At 42.9% G+C, this 21,927-nt stretch overlaps 1 long non-coding RNA gene across 1 annotated transcript; it reads left to right on the top strand.

Moving 5' to 3' along the window:
• Nucleotides 1–349: 349 nt before the first annotated feature.
• Nucleotides 350–21,438, top strand: LOC103664004. The gene is made up of 6 exons (XR_568900.2): nt 350–721; nt 2,437–2,517; nt 3,801–3,883; nt 3,981–4,138; nt 18,099–18,195; nt 20,904–21,438. It is a non-coding gene; the product is annotated as an uncharacterized LOC103664004 (long non-coding RNA).
• Nucleotides 21,439–21,927: the final 489 nt, after the last annotated feature.

The raw sequence follows: 21,927 nt of genomic DNA on the forward strand, positions 1-21,927 counted from the left end.
TGCTATGGTAATCAAGACAATGTGGTACGAGCATAAAGACAGACAAACAGATCACTGGATTAGAATATAGTATAAAAGTAGGCCCACATATATTGATTTTTCACCAAGGCACCAAAGAAACTAAATGGGGAAAGGAGATACTTTCATCAAATGGTGCATAAACAATCGTCTGTGTGTGCAGGAAAAAAATCAATTGAACTTATATTCACACCAAACACTAAAATTAATTTGAGATGGATCATAGCTCTTAATGTAAAAGCTGAAATCATAAAGCTTCTAGAAAAACACACAGGGGATATTTTTGCAACTTAGAGATCAGTAAATATTTCTTTGTCAAGGACCCGCAAAACGCTAATCACAAGAGAAACAAATTGAAAAAATGGATTTAATCAAAATTGTAAACTGTTCATTAAAAGTCTTTGTTAAGACACTGAATAAGCAAGCTACACATGGAAGAAAATATTCACAACACATATATCTAACAAAGGACCTCTATCTAGAACATATGAACAACTCCTATTACTTAAAAACAAAAAGATGAACAACTCAATTTTTAAAAAGTAGTCAAAAAGACTTATGCTTCCAGAAAAATGGAGTAGTCACATTTTTTCCCTTACTCCTCCTAAGTACAGCTAAAAACTCGACATTCTACATAAAACAAAGCTGAAAGATGGAGAGAAGACAGACCAGCGGTAGACCTCAGGAACTGAGGAACAAGGTGGTGAGTTCCTGGGTTTTCTTTTTGTCTCATATATCCCAGACTAAATAGTGGAGAAGTCAGCAGCCTAAAAATGCCAATGAGTGCGCAAGTGTGTACCCTCCAACCCCCAGAAAAAGCAGCTGGCTCTAGTCAAAGGACCAAAGGGGACAGACAGCCTAGGAAGACAGAAAACTGTTGGACAATAACTCTACTCCAGCCAATACTCTAGATAAAACTGCAACCCCACCTCCATCCTCACCAGCAAGGCCAAGCAGGGAGCTTAAATCTCCATCCTCATGAGGTTATAATGAGGTACTCCAAACCTCTCCCCTACCCTCCCAGTAGAGTGGTATCAGAAATCATGGAGCTAAAGATTAAGTCCTGGCTTTAACTGAGTCTCCGATTCCAGTTGCTCATTTTTTTTTTTTTGTATGCTATGAGACAATGAATTGTTCTTTCAGCGTAAACCAGTTTAATGAGGTTTAATTAAGAGCCTTAATTCAACTTAAAACTATTTTTTTCTGTAACCTAAACTCTGCTATGTACTTTATCTCAACTTCCTATCCATTCAGACTTTTTACTACTTAATTCTTCTCTAATTGTGTTGGCCATGCTTGCCCCACTTTCTTCAGTGCCTAGCTTGTATCCTATAATGCATCTCCTCAACAACGCTTTTGGTCGAAATCAATTTTACTGAGCTATAATTTGCCTGCAATAGGCTTCCATTTAAAATGTAGAATTTGGTGAATTCTGATGCATCCATATACCACTGAAACTACAGCTACAATCAATATAGAGAATATTTTCACCGCTCTCAAAAGTTTCATCTTGCCTCTTGGCAGTCCATCCCTCAGCTCCAGGTTTTTTTAGTCACTATATTTGCATTCTCCCTGCAGTTTATATTTACACTTTCATGCCTGGCTGCTTTCATTCAGCATAATGATTTTGCCTGTAGGTTGCATTTATCTGTAGTCCATTCCTTTTTATTGCTGAGTAGTATTCCACTGCATAGATAGACTATATTTTGTTTATACACTCACCAAGTAAAAAGTTGTTTCTTGTTTGGGCTATTGTGCATAAAGCTGCAATGAACATTCATTGGAAAAAAATGATGGCATACAAGCATATTTATTCACAGGGACAGATGCTCATGACCAATTTGTAAATGAAAAAAACAGGTTTCAGAAGAGTTTATAAATATGCACCCATTTTTGGTAAAGAATATTTTTGTGGAAATAAGTAAATGCATAGAAAAAAGTCCGAAATGTTAATGATGGTTATATCTGGGGGTTGAGGTCACACAATTTTTAAGGTAAAAACAAGTAAAGTGGGCAAAAAGACTGGAACAGTCACTTCACAAAGGAAGATGTGCCAATAAACATGAAAAAATTGTTCAACATCCGTAATCATCGAGAAAATGCAAATGAAAGCCGTGACAAGATACCACTACTGATAGCACCAAATGTTGGGAAGAATATGGAGCAATAGAACTCTTATGTATTACTAGTGGGAACATAAAATTGTACAGCCACTTTGAAAATCAGTTTGGCAGTTACTCGTAAGTCCAACATGTATCTGCCCTATGACTCAGCAAATACACTTCTAGAAGAAATGGAAACACTGGACACAGAATAAGCTTGTGCCTAGATATTCATAGTAGTTTTACTCTTAACCCTGAATACTCCAGGAAGAAAATCAGATTTCAAAATATTTTACCTTATTTTTTCTTTTCCCAGCCTCAGCCTCGACAACTAGAAGAGGAATAAACTAGAAACAACCCAAATGTCCATCAGCAGGAGAATGAAGAAATAAAATCGGTATGTCCATATGATGGAATACTACTCAGCAATGAAAAACAAAAACTAGATTGGGATAGGCCGGTGATGGGTATTAAGGAAGGCACATATTACATGGTGCACTGGGTGTTATATGCAAGTAATGAATCATGGAACATTGCATCGAGAACTGGGGATGTACTGTATGGTGACTAATATAACAAAATAAATATTATTTAAAAAAAAAAGAAAAAACAAAATCAAAAACTAAAAAACTTCGGATACCTGGTTGGGCCTCAGTATCATTATATTGAGTAAAAGATGACAGAGACAAAAGGATACATACTGTATGATTCCATTTGTATGAATTTCTGAAATAGGAAAAGCCAATCGATGGCAAAAGAAATCAGGACAGTGGTTGTCTGTGAAGCTGGGGGCAGGCAAGGACTGATTAGGATGGGGCTTAAGGGATATTTTGAGGGTCAGACAGTACTCTGTATTGTTACAGGGTGTGGTTGACACATATGTATACCCCCTGCCAAAGCTCATCGCACTATACTTACCAGCTGTCATTTCAGTTTATATAAATTACACTTCAATAAAAATGGGAAAACATTAAAACAAATCTTTTTGTTAATGTAAATTTTCAAACATACAAGAAAAGTAGTTAGTATACTATAAAGAGCCGTCTATCATAGTTGAGTAATCATTTGCTCACTTCACTTACTGGCAAAAAATTGCTGAAGACACACGTAATTCAACTGATCCCCACATATTCATGAGCCAAGAATGACTGTGTTTACTTTCTAAAGAAAGGCAGGGATTTTTTGTTTGTTTGGGTTTGTTTTGTTTTGTTTTGTTTTGTTTTGTTTTTTGGCAAGTTTCATGGTTTGAGAAATCGTAGTATTTTCTACTTTCCCAGGGATTTCAATGGAAAGGCAAAATTTGATCCCCTGATACCTACTGAAAAAATGTGGTCATTTTCAAATACCAGCAAGGCTTCATTTTTTTAGGCCTTTTTACTAGTCTGTGTTGTCTTTTAGGAGGAAACAACCAGGACTGATTAACTGATTTTTAAAATAAGCTCAGGGGGGTGTGGGTGGAGCAGTCAGTTTAGCCACCGACTCTTCGTTTCAGTTCAGGTAGTGAGATCAGGGTCTTGAGATCAAGCCCCATCAGGCTCCTTTCTCTCTCAGTGTAGAATCTGCTCGAGATTCTCTCTCCCTCTCCCTCCGCCTTTCCAGCTGTGCTCTCGCTCTCTCTAAAATAAATAAATGAATCTTTAGAAAAAAAAAATAAGCTCAATATTTTTTCCATTTCACCAGCTAAGGAACTCCAGTGATAGTTTCTGCTGGTACTACTCTCCATTCGCGTTTTAGAAGAGGAATCAATGCAAGGAAGGAAGGAGGTAGATTGAGATTATGATGCTGTTCTTACCAATTATTTTCTACGTGATCTTGAATACATCTCTTAATCATTCTGACCCTCAGTTTCCACATCAATAGGCATGAGAATCCCTATCTCAAAGTTTCACAATGGAATTTAAATACTGTCTGTGAAAATGCCTTGACATGTGCCAGGAGCTCAGTAAATACTACTGCCTTCCCTGAACTCCTTAACAGAAGACAAGAATGAGGAACATATTTTCCTTCATATTTCACAGGTAGGTAGACTCGGATATCTGGACGTTCTTTGGGTAATTTATACAAGTCCTGTCTGAACTATTTTTCAGGTGAGGTGGGGATGGGTGGATCAAGGTAGGAAAGGGTGGAAAGGCTGAGAGATCCTCACCTTTTTACCTCCTAAGAACATTGAACATTTTATAATAACTCATGATGAAATACTGCTTATTGTTTACAGTTCCTGTTTCTATGAAAGAGTATTTGGAACACAATTTCTTGTGGTGGTGGTGTTTTGTTGGTTTTTTGTTTTGGTTTTTTTTTCCCCTGCACTGATCAGTACAGGCTGCAGTGATGACTCTCAAACTCTGAACAATGGTCCCCAGTGTGTGGGCAAGGAGGGTCAGCATATGGAGGCCTCTCATATAGCCAAATACTGGCTCTCCGCCCTTGCTTCAGCTTTGTTTAAAGACAAAATCTGTTTCCTCCTTTGTCATCCCCTACAAGGCCTCCAGACTCCACTGTGAAGCCCAGCCAGATTTCTGTAATAAATTACCTGGGAAGCCAAGGCTGAAAAAGGAGAAAAGAACAAGGTGAAATGTTTTGAAATCTGACTTTTTTCCTGGAGCATTCAGGATTGCCTATTTAGAGGGGGCAAGGTTGCAGTAACGTCTGTGCTAAGAGGTTTGCAAGCTAAAGTTTGTAGAAAAAGTTTGGTCGGTTCATTTAAGTCATTACAAGTTTTTCATATCAAGGTGAAATGTTTCCAAACTTAAAAAAAAGAAGATAAAGAAAATAGATTCAAGTGTTACAAAAGAACGCATATGAAATGATGTAAGCCTATACAGGCATAACTTGTTTTATCGCATTTCGCTTCATTGCACTTCGCAGGTAATGCATTTCTTACAAATTGAAGGTTTGTGGCGACCCCGCATCCACCAAGTCTATAGGTGCCATTTTCCGAACATTTGCTCACTTGTGTCTCTGTGTCATGTTTTTTGTTAATTCTTGCAATATTTTAAACTTTCTCATTATGATTATATTTGTTGTGATGACCTGTGATCCGTGATCTTTGATGTCACCGTTGTAATTGTTCTGGGGCACAATGAACCGTGCCCATATAAGACAGTGAGCTTAACAGATAAATGTTGTAGGTGTCTGACTGCTCTACTGACCAGAGTTTCCCCATCTCTCTCCCTCTCCTTAGGCCTCCCTATTCCCTCAGACACAATATTGAAATTAGGCCAGTTAATAACCCTACAATGGCCTCTAGGTGTTCAAGTGAAAGGAGGAGTCACAAATCTCTCACTTTATTTTTTTAAATTTATCTTATTTAAATTAGATTTAATTAACATAGTATATTATTAGTTTCAGAGGTAGAATTTAGTGATTCATCAGTTGCACATCGAGTGCCCATTCCATCACGTGCCCTCCTTAATGTCCATCACCCAGTTGCCCCATCCCCCACCACCTCCCCTCCAGCAACCCTCAGTTTGTTTCCTGGAGTTAAGAGTCTCTTATGGTCTGTCTCCCTCTCTGTTTTCGTCTTATTTTTTCTTTCCTGCCCTTATGTTCATTTGTTTTTTTTCTTAAATTCCACATAGGAATGAAATCATATGATACTTGTCTTTCTCTTACTGACTTATTTCACTTAGCATAACACCCTCTAGCTCCATCCATGTCGTTGCAAATGGCAAGATTTCATTCATTATGATGGCTGAGTAATATTCTATTGTATATATATTACCACATCTTTATCCATTCATCTGTTGATGGACATCTGGGTTCTTTCCATATTTGGCTATTGTGGACATTGCTGCTATAAACATTGGGGTGCAACACATCTCTCACTTTAATTCAAAAATTAGAGATAATTAAGTTTAGTGAGGAATGCATGGCAAAAGCCCAGACAGGCCAAAAGCTAGGCCTCTTGCAGGAATTAGCCAAATTGTGAATGCAAAGGAAAAATTCTTGAAGGAAATAAAAAATGCACACAAATGAAAAGAAAGTGAAAGAGCTTTATCGCTAATGTAAAGAAAGTTTCAGCAGCCTGGATAGAAGCTCAAAGCAGCCACAGCATTCCCTTAAGCCAAAGCCTCAACCAGAGCACGGCCCTAACACTCTTCAAGTCTATGAAGGCGGAGAGAGGTGAGGAAGCTGCAGAAGAAAAGTCTGAAGGCAGCAGAGGTGGGTTCGTGAGGTTTAAGGAAAGAAGCCGTCTCCATAATATAAAAGTGCTGATGGAGAAGCTGCAGCAAGTTATCCAGAAGATCTAGCTAATTAATGGAGGTGGCTACACTAAACAACAGATGCCCGCCCTTCCTCTCTCTCTCTCTCTCTCTCTTCAACAGATTTTCAGCGTAGATTAAACAGCCTTCTATTGGAAGGAGATGTCATCTAGAACTTTCCTAGCTACAGAGAAGTCAGTGCCTGGCTTCAAAGGTTTCTTTTTTTTTTTTTTTTTTTTTAAGATTTTATTTATTTATTTGAGAGAGAGGGAAAGAGAGCACAAGTGGGGAAGGGAGTGGCAAAGGGAGAGAGAGAAGCAGACTCCCTGCTGAGCATGGAGCCCAATGTGGGGCTCAATCCCAGGTCCTGGGATCATGACCTGAGCTGAAGGAAGGTGCTTAACCGTCTGAGCCACCCAGGCGCCCCTGGCTTCAAAGGTTTCAAGCACAGTCTCAGTTTCTTGTTAGGGGCTAATGCAGCTGGTGACTTAAATTGAAGCCAATGCTCATTTACCCATCCGAAAATCCTAGGGCCCTTAAGGATTACACTCATTCTACTTTCCCTGTGCTCTGTACATGGAATACAAGACCTAGATGATAGCACACCTGTTTATAACATGACTTACCAAATATCTTAAGGCCACTGTTGAGACCTACTATTCAGGAAAAAAGATTCCTTTCAAAAATGACAGTTCATTGACAATGCACCTGGTCAGCTAAGAGCGCTAATGGAAATGTACAGCAAGGTTAATGTTCTCATGCCGGCTACCACAGCATCCATTCTGCAGCCCATGGATCAAGGAGTAATTTCAACTCTTAAGTCTTATTATTTAGTTCTTAATTAAATTCTAGTTTATAAATTAAGTCATAAAATGTATACTATAAATTAAATTAGATATTATTTAATTCACATTTCATAAGGCTATAGCTGCCATAGATAGTGATTCTTCTGGTGGATTCCTCTGGGCAAAGTAAACTGAAAACCTCCTGGAAAGGAGTCACGATTCTAGATGTCATTAAGAACATTCATGACATTTACAGTAATGTGGATGGAACTAGAGGGTATCATGCTAAGCAAAATAAGTCAGTCAGAGAAAGACAAATATCATATGATCTCACTGATATGTGGAATTTAAGAAACAAGACAGAAGGTCATAGGGGAAGAGAGGAAGAAACAAAACAAGATGAAACCAGAGAGGGAGACAAACTATAAGAGACTCTTAATCATAGGAAACAATCTGAGGGTGGCTGGAGGGGAGAAGGGTGGAGAGATGGGGTAACGGGGGCATGGACATTAAGGAGGGCACATGATGTAATGAGCGCTGGGTGTTACAGAAGACTGACGAGTCACAGACCCCTAACGCTGCAACCAACAATACATTATATGTTGATTAATTGAATTAAAATTTAAAAAAAAAGAATATTCGTGGGAAGAAGTCAAAATCCCAACATTAACAGGAGTTTCGAAGAAGCTGATTCCAGCCTGCAAGGAGGACTTTGAGGGGTTCAAGACTTCGCGGAGGAAGTATGTACAGATGGGGAAACAGCAAGAGAGCTAGAACTAGAAGTGGAGCCTGAAGACGGGACTGAGTTGCTGCAGCTCATGGTCAAACCTGAACGGATGACGAGCTGCTTCTTACGGAACGTGACATAAACTTAGTTGTTTAAACAGCAGCAGCGTTTGGGAGGACAGATCCCAATTTTGAAAGAAGTTCTACTGTGGGTAAAATACCATTAGACAGCATCACATGCTACAGAGAAATCATGAAAGGAAGAGCCCATTGATGAGGCAAACTTCACTGTTATCTTGTTTTACGAAATTGCCACAGCCACCCCAGCTTTCATCAGCCACCACCCTTATCAGTCAGCAGCCAGCAACATGGAGGCAAGAACCTCCACCAGCAAAAAGATTGAGACTCGCTGGAAGCTCAGAGTATGGTTAGCATTTTTTAGCAATAAAGTTTTATTTGTTTGCTTGTTTGTTTGTTTGTTTATTGGGGGTAGGGGAAGAGGGAGAATCTCAAGCAGGCTCCATGCCCAGTGCAGAGCATGACGCAGGGTTAGATCTTGGAACCCTGAGATCATGACCTGAGCCAAAATCAGGAGTCGAATGCTTAACCAACTGAGGCATCCAGGCACCCCTAATGTATTTTTAATTTAACATTGCTTTTTTAGACATAATACTATTGCACACTTAATAGGTTACAGTATAGTGTAACCATAACTTTTATATGCACCGGGAAAACAAAAAAGTCATTTGATTGCAATATTTGCTTTATTTCAATGGTCTGGAATTGAACCCATGATATCTCGGAGGTGTGCCTGGAAGTTGACAAAATCTTTGGCAGGTAATACTAGTATCCCTCATTTTATAAATGAGGAAAGAAAGGCTCAAAGAGGTTATGTGCTTGCTTGATAAAAGCATATAGACAGGAGTAAGATTAGGTCCTAAATCCTGGCCTCCTGGTTCCAAATCTTTTCCATTAGAAGGGCCATCAAGGCTGGATACCAGTTTCAATTCCTCCGAGAGTAGTCTTAGTTGATGTGGCCAGCAGAAACAAGCGTTGGGGAAGTGTTCCCTAAAGCAGAGAGTGTGATCGTGGGGGTCCGGAGAACGAGGGGGAAAGGTGGAGCGATGTAGGAGGCACAGATGAGATATGACACATGAACATCATAGCAATCACTTGTGGGACTGAGTCAAGAGGTGCCCCTCATAGATTCTCTTGAGGGGGACCCCCTTTCACACATCCCCTTTCTGAGGTTACATCTCTGTTTCAGATTGGGAACAACCGATGTAGAGGGAAGAACAAAGGAAAATAGAAACACACAGTATTTCCATAGTGTGTCGAGTATCATCCAAATGAGAAAGAAATTCATAAATGTACACACGGAACACCACATAATTTTTTTAGATCAAAAACACTATATCGCATCAAGTACAAAGCTTGTTTGACTTTTTTTTTGTCAGCCCCATGTAGTTTTGTTAGCAATGTTGACCACTAAAATTATTTTCTTAGAAGAGAATTTTCCAGTAAACCTCCCACATCATTGCAAACTTCCTGTGCCCAACTGCTGTTCCTCTTCTTAGGTACATCATTACAAGCAGCAGCAGGGCTGATGTTCAGCCCAAAATTAATATGTCAGGGTGTGTGCTTAAAGACATCAACTTCCAAGGAGAGGAAGTTTTTGTTTTGTTTTGATTTCTAAAACATTGCCTTTTACTTGGGGTGTGCCTTCTGAAGTTATGGATTATTTTTTGAAAATAGAGACTTTTGGTTTAGCTTAGTTCTCAGGACCTGGAAACGATTCAGTACATGCTGTTGAACTGAATGGTTAACATGTACTTCTCCTTAACCAAATGAAGAATATTTTATGGGTCACTTTTCATTTTAGGTGAGGTTATAGGATTAGGTAATCTTTGGAAATTGGGGAAATTAATCCACGAGGACTGTGGGGTCCAAGTTATATTCAGGGTCCTCAAGCACACTTTTGAAAACAGGGCCTTTGACCCTTTATTAAGTATAAAACAAGCACAGAGCTAATGTGAAGCTCCTCTGAAATCAATGATATCAGGCTTGGCTGCATACTGGAGACAGGTGGGGTGGAATGGGAGGATTTTTTTTTTTTTAATACTGCTGCCATAAATGTAATTGGTAATCTGTAGCCTAGGCTTCAGAGTTTTTTAAAGCTTCCTAAGAGATTCTAATAGTCAGCCAAAGCTAAGCATCAGTGTCCTAAATGAATGAATACGTTTAATCAGTACCTACTAAGTACCAGGCACTGTTCTAGGGCGGCTGTCATCCTTTATTTTACAAATATGGAAATTAGGACGCAGAGAAGTTATCTGCTTAGCATCATAGAGCAGTGAAGTGTTAAAGTTGGAAAGAAAAAAAAAAGTCCTATGACCCCATGTTCTTTTTACCATTTACATTGTAGTAAAGAATAGGCTAGTGTCTGCAGAAGACAATGTATTGACCTTTGAAAATGAAGGCAGGATTAAGTGAAGACTAACTTTGTTGAAGATGAAAAGGACAGTCCTTGGGATGCTATGTGAAGCATGTTTTTCAATCCACATAGAAATAAACTCTGGGTGCAAACCCTGTTGGATCAATATTTCCTTCTAAGGCCACATTCTTTTGTTCAAAACCCAGCCATGTCTCCTATTGCGCTGGAAATTGCAGACTGACATGAAGGGCCTGACGTCAGGCCTTACTGATTTGGGCATTAGAGACTGTTCAGTCGTTGGGAAGCAGGACGTGGGTGACCCCCCAGAAGAACACAGGGGCTGCGCTGTCCACAGAGGACTCACAAAGGCACACTATGACTACGTCAGTTCCTTCACTGCCCCTGTTGTAAAGCAGCCGGCCGCAGTGCTGCGATCATGTTTCCATTACAGATAGCCCAACTGCTCAGGAATCCAGGGAGCAGCTATTCGGTTAGGAAAAATTCAACCAAGAAAAACAACACTTGAACCAAACCCAAATATAATTATGATGGAGAAGCTGAGTGCCCGCTTGAAGGTGATTTGTGACTTTACTATGTATATGTGCACGCTGTGATCTCTTGGCTTGAACCCTTGAACAAAGGCTTTGTTCTTGGCTTGAACAAACCCTTACTCACAGTGGGATACCTCAGGGGTCCCATCAATGCCTCCTTTTTCTCTCTAAATTTCCCTCCCTCATGGTCTCCCCTTCATCCTTATAAACTGTTTGTCCACTTGGTGAGAAACATATGGAGAAAGCAGGATTGTGTGAACATTTTAGAGTCCTGTCTGAAGCAGTGAAAACTGTCTATTTCAGAGAGAAAGAAAAATAGAGACAAAGGCACAGGGGAAAGGAAAAGTAGACACGAAGGATGAAATTGGCAGGTCGGGGTGCCTGGGTGGCTCGGTCGGTTAAGCATTCAACTCTTGATTTTGGCTCAGGTCATAATCTCAGGGTCTTGAGATTGAGTCCTGTGTCAAGCTCCACGCTCAGCAGGGAGTCTGCTTGAGATTCTCTCTCCCTCTCCCTTTGCCCCTCCCACTCATGCTCGCTCTCTCGCTCACTCTCTCTCAAATAAATAAATAAATTGGCAGGTAGAGGACATGACAGGCAGGTACTTAAACAGACAGAGAGCGAGAACAGATAGTATAGGACAGAGAATGAATGAGACAGACACAGGGAAAAGCCAGAATGAGAGAACAGAGAGAAGCCAAGATGGAAACTCAGGGAGAACTAGGCAGAGAGAGAGAGATGACCAGTCAGTAATGGAAAAAGAGAGAAACAGAGAGAGCAACAGAGAAAACCAGGCAGGAGACAAAGATGAAGAGAGAAAGGAAGAAAGAGACAGACATGCAGAGAGGAGCACAGAGGACAGATGGAGGTGAACAGGAAGATGGAGGTGAGCAGGAAGATGGAGGTGAGCAGGAAGATGGAGGTGAGCAGGAAGATGGAGGTGAGCAGAGGGGCAGAGCTAGGCAGTAGTATGGACGGTTTTGTATGCATTCTTGTGAAGAAATGAGAAGCCGACTGGTTTGCCAGGAGGGACAGCCTTCTCAGTCAAGGCTGTTAGAGGGTATGAGTTTAGTCATGCTAAATAGAAACAGGATTCCTTCCTCCCAAGCCTAATTCTGTTGCATCTGGAGGGCACTGTGGTGAATGTGGTTTCTATGCCAGCACTCTGGGCCACGGGAGGACCTCACAGAATTACAGAATGTTGGAACCAAGATCCCTGTGGTGGACGTGTGTGGTTTCCTGGCTAGCTCCTATCCATTTACCCCGTTTCCAGTAAAAGCCTCCAATATTTGTGGGGGAACCACCCTTTCCCACCTTCAGTCCTTGTGGTTTCTGTGGCGTTGACCATACCTCCCCACCTTCTCCTATTCCAGGGATAGTGTATGACCCAGGCTTGGCATATGGTCCAGAGCATCCGTTTCTCCTGTGGTTTCAGTGATTGGTTCAAGGATAGGTGCTTAACTCAAGGGAGGCAAATCAGAGCCAATCAGTCTCATTTGGGTTTTCTTTCTGGGCTCCTGGGTTTGCCCTCAGATCCAGACTTGAACCACGGAGCCATGTTGGCTGGAGCTGGGGCTGCCATCTTGCCAACTTATATAGTCTGAAAATGAAGCCAACACACACAGCAGCAAAGAGTAAAATGAAGAACAACTGGGTTCTTGGGGCCTCTTTTGAACACTGCTCAAGCTATTCTGAAGTCAGAACTATCTCTAGGCCTTTTTTTTTTTTTTTTTTTTACAAAAGCTAATGAATTCTCTAAAAGTTTAAAACGGTTTGAATTAGATTTTCTGTTACTTGTGACCACACCCTAGTGATATGCCTTAGAGATCAATGTCACTACATTCTACAAAAACTGAGTTTAACTTCTCTATGATTTTAGCTAGTTAGTGGCAGCATATGAAGCAAGGTTTCATCCACCATGTACCCCAATGAACTCACTCTTTCATTCTCTCCCCCTTCTTTTATGTTAAAATTAAGCTATAGGGACCCTTTCCAATAAATGTCTTTACTCATGTGATTTCACAAGATCTAGAAACACCAGCCCTAAGCAATATCCCTAAGTAATGCTTCCCTTTGTTCAGCTAACTCCCCTTCCTGTGTTTCTCTCCTTTCCTAGTCATGGTAAGCAGACTACGACAGATATCATGGACACTTTTATGTGAACTTACCAAACAGAACCTTTAACTTTTAAAAGAGAACAGTAAGGGGTGCCTGGGTAGTGCAGTCGTTAAGCGTCTGCCTTCGGCTCAGGGCGTGATCCTGGCGTTCCGGGATCGAGTCCCACATCGGGCTCCTCTGCTGGGAGCCTGCTTCTTCCTCTCCCACTCCCTTGCTGTGTTCCCTCTCTCACTGGCTGTCTCTGTCACATAAATAAATAAAATCTTAAAAAAAAAAAAAAAAGAGAACAGTAAAACGAACCCGAAGGAATACATTTCTAATGTAGGAATTCCAAATATCATTGCATGTGATTAGAGGACATACTTTAAAGTTGCTGAAACGTCTTACAATTTTCTGAACTGTCAACAATGAGCACAGGGTCCAATTTTTTTCTATAAGACTGTAAATACAAACATACTCAAGACCTCTGAAAAACATGTCCACTGTAATATATGTTTAGAGCAATGGTTCTCAAACTTTAGTGTGTGTTTAATCACTAGAGACTTGTTAAAACCCTCTGTGAGACCCACCCCTGGACTTTCAGCTTTAGAGGGCGTGGGGCAGGCCTGAGGGTTTGCATTTCTAATGAGTTCCCAAGTGATGCTGCAGGTCTGGAGGGTGCCACACTTTGAAGAACATGTTCAGATTGTAAAATACAACTCGGAGAAGGCTTGGCCAGGTGGCATAAAACCTCAGCAGTGCTCTGCCCTAGTCCTTGAAATTAAGGCCTCTCCCACTCCAGCAGAGATGCAGGCTACTGTTTGAGGTGCAACCTGTGCAATGGTGGTGGGGGGGGTGCCCTGGTGCCCCACAGGTGAGCCCACTGGTGAATCAGATGAAGGACCACAGCCAGAAGTCCGTTGAGTGCTAGGATCGGCAGATGTTTATGTGGTGGGAAAACAGTTTTTTGAAATACGAATTTGGGTGTTCTTTTTCTCTCTCTGATAATTCCTATTACTCCCAGGAATTTCCCTCCATACTCTTCTCACCAGGCAATAGTCAGAACTGTCTTATGCTCATTGCCCCAAGGGATGATGTCATACAAGAAAGAAGCCTATTTCCTGGCTTTCGTGTATCTAGGTACATAGGCAAACCAGGTTAACATGGCCAGTGCAGGTGCACAGGACAAGGTGCTCTGAAGGCGCTGGCACTGGGGTTTAATGCTCTGCAGTGGCTGTCTTGAAATTCTTAACACTTTTAACTTGGAATGTATGATCTGTAAAGCAGAGTGTGACAGGGCAATGGAGCATGCCCCTGGGGCTTGGAGCTTCGGCTCACAGGTACTCCTGCCCCCAGCTGTCTACTGGGGTAAGTTCCCTACCACTCGCTCCCTGGTGCCAGGATGCTGCTTGGCTTCCTTCCATACCTGGCACAGATGCAGAGAGGAGGAGAGGGTGTCAGGCCCTGGTGCACATGCCTCAAGGCACCTGGAGGTGAGAATTAAGTGCCTTTGCACTTCAGGTGGTGGGTGCCACAGCCACTGGGTGGCAATGCCGTGGGGTCTCTGGTCCACCCCCAATCCAGACACGGGGGCATACGTATGTATATGTGTATGGCACGTGTATATGGCATGAAGGTTGTAAGCCCCTTGGGATTGTCTGTCTGCTGGGGGTCCTTGAGTGGGGGAGGCTGACTTTCCCCACCCCATCCCCAGCTTTATGGTTTCATCTTGCATGGGGTCCAGTAAATGATGTAGCCGGCCAGCACACAGGCTTTGAAACAGGCCCAGACACCTTTACACCTTGGAATACCTGAGATGTGATGAAGGCCCCTGACAGCTCCACAGAGGTTTTCACTTCTCCCAGCATTCTGTGGGAAGAGAAGACCCATCCTCTGCACCTCAAAGTAGTGAAGAATTGAGCCGAGAGCCAGCTGCAGCTGGAGGAGCCTTAGGTCAAGGATGACTTAGCAGTGACCCACACAGCCCAAAGGCCAAGCAGGAGCAGGCACAGTTCAGGGGATGCCAGCAAGGATAGATAGCGACCTAGACTAGATGTGTGTGTGTGTAAATCCCACATTGAAAGATTAAACTCCTGCCATCAGATGAAATGAAGGTTTGAAGTAGAAAATAAGTGGCTTACAGGAAAAAAAAAAACAATTTAAATCTCCTACAAACCTGAATTTGCAGATTGATGTTTATATATGCCACACTTGCCCCCAAAATGGGAAAAGGAGTTTGTAGAGGCACGGAGTTAAGAACATGCAAGGAAAGAAACCGCTTACAAGGCTGAGAGCTAGGAGAGACTGGTCAGGCCTGGTAGGGACCCACCACCATTCAGAGGATCTAAGAGGGAAAGTCTGAAAGTCACCCACAAAGGCCAAATTGCCCAGGGTCAAGAAGCATAAGGACTGAGGCTGGTCAGCGGAAGCCCACCTAAGAAGCAGTATCAAGGCATCCCTTCCTTATAGTTTAAATTGTCCATGAAAATATTTTGTTCTGTTATGGATACGTGTCCCTTGTGTACTTTATTTGGGAGAACACTTTCTTCAAAGCAGCTTAGCTAAAGTGGTGGGGGGAAATGCTGGTTGCTAGGGGCACCGTCCAGATATAGGAGAAGAACAATACTTGATGAAAATTAGCAGAAATTGAGTCTCAGAAAGACTGGAAAGAGTGAAGTCATTGAGAAGCCTGATTTTTTTTTTTTACTGGGAAGGTATTTTTGGAGGGTTTTTTTTTTCTCCTTTTTTTAAAATCTCTCTCTTCTAGTTTTTCTACAACACACATCCTTTACTTGTGCAGTTTTTACAAGAGGGAGTCCTCTAAAATGAAAGAAAATGTGGGATTCACAATACTGATAGAGAAGATACATTTAGGATTCTCATCTGTCTTTCTCTGCATTTGGGAGGAGAGGAGGAAAAAAAGAAAAAAAAAAAAAAAACCCAAGTAGTTTCATTCTCTTTCCTATTGGCTGAATCCAGACATAAATGAAAGCACAAACACCAGGGAACAACCAGAAAGGAGTAGAGGCAGGGAGGTCCCCCACAGGGAGCCGGGTCTTCAGAGGATACAAGTGCACCCCCAGGAGTCCTCCTCAAGGAGATAGCTCAGACCAAATCATAGCTGACCTGGAGGATGGACCCCAGCAGGTTACTGGGCCTCTGGGGTTGTGCTGTTGGGGGCAGGGAATGGATTCAGTGGCCAAACTAGTCCCAGATCAACAAAAAGTCTCCTATAACCAAAGATGTTCCAGGTTGTAGTTAATAACACAAAGCTCAGATAAAACCGAAACCATTGTGTCAAAAGTACATGAATCGTTCCCTGGAGCCCCTTGGAACTGGATGTGACTCATAGAAGGGGTTTTTTTGGGCGGGGGCGTTAAAAGATTTTATCTTGGGGCACGTGGGTGGCTCAGTTGGTTCAGCAACTGCCTTCGGCTTGGGTCATGATCCCAGGGTCCTGGGATTGAGCCCCGAGTCGGGCTCCCTGCTCCGTGGGGAGTCTGCTTCTCCCTCTCCCTCTGCCTGCAGCTCCCCCTGCTTGTGCTCTTTCTCTCTCTGTCAAATAAATAAATAAAATCTTAAAAAAAGACTTTATTTTTAAGTAACCTCTACACCCAGTGTGGGGCTTGAACTTACAAGCCCAGGATCAAGAGTCGCAGCCTCCACTGACTGCGCGCGCCAGCCAGACGCCCCCTTTATTTATTTTTTGAGTTTCTGTTTGGAAGGTTTTAACTTGCTCATTTGTTGCCAAATCTACCATAAGAGAGAACTCCCAGGGCGCCTGGGTGGCACAGCGGTTAAGCGTCTGCCTTCGGCTCAGGGCGTGATCCTGGCGTTCTGGGATCGAGCCCCACATCAGGCTCCTCCACTATGAGCCTGCTTCTTCCTCTCCCACTCCCCCTGCTTGTGTTCCCTCTCTCGCTAGCTGTCTCTATCTCTGTCAAATAAATAAATAAAATCTTTAAAAAAAAAAAAAAAAGAGAGAACTCCCGATATGGATGCAATTCATACCTGTGATAAACCAGGACAGAAAAAGCCAAAGCACCCAGAGAGAACAAAAAGGGAGCAGACAAAAGCAGATGCAGAGAGAAACGGCATTCAGTGACTGAGAGCAGATAACGGACTGGTTCCTATGGAATGGGTGAAAAAAGGTTCTGCAGAAGGGGGTCAAGTCCCTGACACATTGAAAGGAGCGTGCACTCTCCTTGGCTGGCTGCCCTTCACTGTTGTGGCCTCCGTGTCAAGAGAACTGGATCCTGGTTCTCAGAAGCTTGTGTTTCTTCTCTGTTAGGGATCCTGTTTAGCTCCCGATGAGAATTCTGTCCTCATCAGCATCAGTTTCCAAAACTCCCCCCACGGACACAAAATAAAAGGGAAGCAGAGTCCCTTTGGGATGTTTTATATCATGAATCATCAGTCCCTTCCTGACTCTCCTGGGAATCCCATGCACACACAGAGGTCCCATTGACTTCTGGGGTCCCTGTCAAAGGCGAATTCAAGAATGGAAAAGATGAGCTGGAATTGATTTCATGTTGGACACATCGACTGAGTCCTGTCACAGGCGGGGTCACAGCAGCTTAAGATTAAAGAGCCTGCCATTCAAATACTTGGGGGTTTCTAGCATTCTGAGTGTAAATGGATCCCTTAATTCACATGCAGACTATTTAGAAGGAGATGAATGAACGGCAGAGCTCCGCAGGGCTCTTTTTAAACATACAGTGCAGCCTGCTTGCGTGGTGACTGGACCTTAAGCGTACGCCACTGAAGGAAGTGCTTGGCCAGTTTGGCTTTATTTTATTTTAATCCTGGAACAGGCAACAGAGGAACAGAGTTTCAGAAAGTACCTTCTCCAACCTGTACAATCAAAAGCCTTTCCAGAGACACAGCAACTTCGGGTTTTTTAAATACTTCACTGATCTAAAGATTCAACAAGAAAAATTATTTTGGGGAGGGCACTTGGGTGGTTCAGTCGGTTAAGCATCTGCCTTTGGCTCAGGTCATGATCTCAGGGTCCTGGGATCGAGCCCCATATCAGGTTCTCTGCTCAGTGTCTTGTCCCTCAAGGGAGCCTGCTTGTCCCTCTCCCTCTGTCCCTCCTCCCCACTTGTGCTTTCTCTCTTTCTCAAATAAATCTTAAAAAAAAATTATTTTTTATTAACTGAGGCTGGATTCTCTCTGTACAGGATCCCACACTCTCCCAGAAAGAGCATCGAGGAACATTGGCCATGGCATGGATATCGGAAATTTGTCTCTGGAAACGTGAGAATTTCTGTGTCATTTGTAAGTAAATCATATGACTTTGATTTGGTCACTCATTCATTCCACCATTCACTTTGTGAATGAAAATCTTTTTTTTTTTTTAAATATTTATTTATTTGACAGAGAGACAGCCAGCCAGATAGGGAACACAAGCAGGGGGAGTGAGAGAGGAAGAAGCAGGCTCCCAGCGGAAGAGCCTGATGTGAGGCTCGATCCCATAACGCCGGGATCACGCCCTGAGCCCAAGGCAGATGCTTAATGACTGCGCTACCCAGGCACCCCTGTGAATGAACATCTGTTAAGTCCCTTCCATGTACAAGGCACTGTGTTAGGCACAGGGTGAACAAAATGACGTAAGATAGATTCCAGGGTTCCATATAAAATGGACTAAGCTGGACTAACAAACCTTGTCTCTCCCACTAAATGCAGCTATAAAACCTGGACAGAACACAAGGAGCAGATATTTACTATGAAAAGTAAACAGCAGGTAGCTTGGGGAAAAGATGGAAATTTGAAGAACCGCTCAATAGGTGCGCTTACCACTTTTCTCCCCCTGGTATCCCCAGCCCTGGATTCAAGGCAGCCTAAAACCTGGAAGGGAGCATTGGCAAGGACAGAGAGCTCCAGCAAAGGCCCTTTTGCTTTGATATGAGCAGTGGGGAAAGGATCTCCCCACATTCAGAGAGAATGGAGGAAATTTCCCAGTTCCCTTTTTCTTTTCCTTAATCTCTCAAACCACCCAGACTGTGATGGCCTGCAGGTCCCTAAAACTCTGAGGGATGGAGGGAAACTTCCTCTCTGATTGCAAGAACAGTGGCCCAAGAGAGGGGTACAAATGCCTGCTGCTTTTTCTTCCCCATTCTGTCTTCCTGCCTCTTGGCCACTGTAGTGAAGAGTCTGACTCTATTTTTGATGTTTGATTGATGACAGCTTTCGAGCCTCACCACTCCGCCTTCCCTTTCTTTCCCACATCTGGACAAAGCTGGTAAGAAGGCTCAGCTGCTCCTTTGTCACCAGTGGGAAGTTTAAACCATGGAGCTCCTGCATGCATGTAGGGACATTTGCCCCAGCCACACCAAGAAACACCCCAGAAACACCAAGCCAGTCCCCATTCCTCACTCTTTCAAGCCATTTTCAGACCAGATTGGGAGCTCTCTTTGCTCTCTCCAGAAAGTTCCATGATGTAAGTAATAAATCTTTCCGTACTTCCTTGTAGATGTATGGCGCATTGATCTTACTATCCAAATAAAAAAAAAATTTTGGCACAGTGCAGTGGGAGAGGCCATCCCATTTTTGCTGAATGAAAACAACGTCCCTAGATATGGGCACAGTTCATAGGAAATGCACAGCAGATGAGGACCAAAAAGGGACTCTTCTGGGAACCAGAAAGCACTAGGGAAATCTCGGAGAAGAGGCATATGGGGGGCACTGGTCAAACTGTTTAAGAACCTGGGCTAACTCCCAGGCTGTGCATGCATGAATCTGACCATAAAGAACGTATCCTAGACAGAGAAATGAACCAGGGGAGAGAGCACTGCTCGGGGGTCAGACTGGCCACTAGGTGGCGTACACATCAGATTGATCCCAGCAGCACTGCAAAGGCTTTGAAAACATAGGACTTTGAAACCACAACCCACAGAGGCTGGTCGGAACCTGCAGCCTAAAACCAACTGGGTCGATTGCCTGCTAGAACAAAAAAATGTCAACATTCCATCGGATTTAAACAAGATCCAGAGTCTCATAACATAATCTTCAAACTATCCAAGATATAACCCAAAATTATTCAGCATGCCAAGAACTATGAAAATCTCAACTCTAATAAGTAGAGTTGCTTACAAGAAGTACAATGTCTAGTGCAGGAGACAGAATCATAAATGAATAATGATATAACCTTTAGTACTGATGCTGTGAGAGATATGGATAGGACAATGTGGAAGCACAGAAGTATACCTAACCCAGTCTGGGGAGTGGGGAATCAGGAAATTGGGATCGGCTTCTTGGAAGAACAGGAAGTTAACTCTGAAAGAATAAGTAGACAAGAAGGAGTTAGGTGAAGAAGTACAAAGTATTCACAGGGTGCCTGGGTGGCTTGGTCAATTAGACTCTTGATTTCGACTTGGGTCGTGATCTCAGGGTCATTAGGCTCCCTGCTGGGTGTGGAATTATCTTGGGAATCTCTCTCTCCCTCCCCCTCTCCCTCTGCCCCTCCCTCCTCTCTAAAAAAAAAAGAAAGAAAGAAAAGAAAGTATTCACATCTATGAAAGGGGCAGCAAGAGAAAAGAAAGCAGGCCAGGAGGGCATGGGGGACTACAAACAGTGCTGTTTCAATGGCGCACTAGCTGTCAGGCAGGGGGTAGTAGAAAAGGATGGTGGAATGCCCAGGACCAGGCCATGGAAGGGTTCAAATACCATCATATATCACATTTAACCTTATGGGTCATCCTACCTAACCTCAGTTCTGGCTACATTACCACATTAACACAACATAACATAGTGGTCGTAATGAAATCATGGCACCCCTCTGGGTCTTGGCTTCTTGTGGCTGAAACTACAGGTGTGCCCCGATGACCTGTCTGGTCTTCTGTTTCCCAGCGTCTCTTGAAATTAGGTTGGCTGTGCGACCAATTCTGCCTAATGGATGTGAGCGAAAGTGATGCATGAAACACTCAGGGCTCAGCTGTCTCAGGTACCCAGCTGCCTTTCCTGAACTCTCTCCCCCTTTCACGTAGATCTTAGAGGGCCACGCAACAAGATGGAAGGAACTTGGGTCACCGGGTCATCACTTGGAGGAGACTCACTTCAAGAACATTCACGAAGGAGTTTGCACAAGGGAACAATATACTTTTCTTGTGTGAAACACTGAGATTTCCTAGTTCAGCCTCACTAATACAACTTCTCCCTCTCTTTATCAAGAGCATGATAAGCCTCCCTCCAAAGTCTTTCCCAGCTCCATAAATCTAACTTTATCTAGAGAAGGTCCTCCCTAATCATCTTTGCCCAAATTTCTTGGAATCAGTCCTGCCTATGTTCTTCGTCTCCAAGACACTTCTGTATCTTACCTTGGAGAAGGGTCATGATGCCAGAGACACTCAGGACTGGATAGGCTCTCAAAGCTCACCAATTGTACCTTATTCCCTAGTTCCTGAATCACCTTTCCAACAGTCCTGCTATGTGGTGGTCCAGGGTCTGGCTGGAAACTTCTAGTAACTGGAAATTCACTGCTCTGACTACACACAAATTCTTCCTCCCCCTACATTCTGAATAAGAAATACACTGCCTTTGGGGGACCTGGGTGGCACAGCGGTTAAAGCGTCTGCCTTTGGCTCAGGGTGTGATCCCGGCGTTATGGGATCAAGCCCCACATCAGGCTCCTCTGCTATGAGCCTGCTTCTTCCTCTCCCACTCCCCCTGCTTGTGTTCCCTCTCTCACTGGCTGTCTCTCTCTGTCAAATAAATAAAATCTTTTAAAAAAAAAAATACACTGCCTTTAATTCATAAACCTCATGGACTGTGCTTAATCTCCTCGCTTTATTTTTCACATCAACGAGTAGTAACGCTATTCAAATGAATGCGTTGTAATTCCATCTGCCACACGTGAACACTTCTCGACCTCTTCCCATCATGGCAATAAATCTTTTTTTCCTTACACAGTGAACTATTTATTTGGTGAAATTGTATGGCCTGTGTGTGACAGTCCAGAAATTATCCTTATATTCATCAATTCCATGTGCCCACAAGTAGAGAGCTCTTTCT

Source organism: Ursus maritimus, unplaced genomic scaffold (assembly GCF_017311325.1).
Source record: "Ursus maritimus isolate PB19 unplaced genomic scaffold, ASM1731132v1 scaffold_29, whole genome shotgun sequence".
Taxonomy (NCBI): domain Eukaryota; kingdom Metazoa; phylum Chordata; class Mammalia; order Carnivora; family Ursidae; genus Ursus; species Ursus maritimus.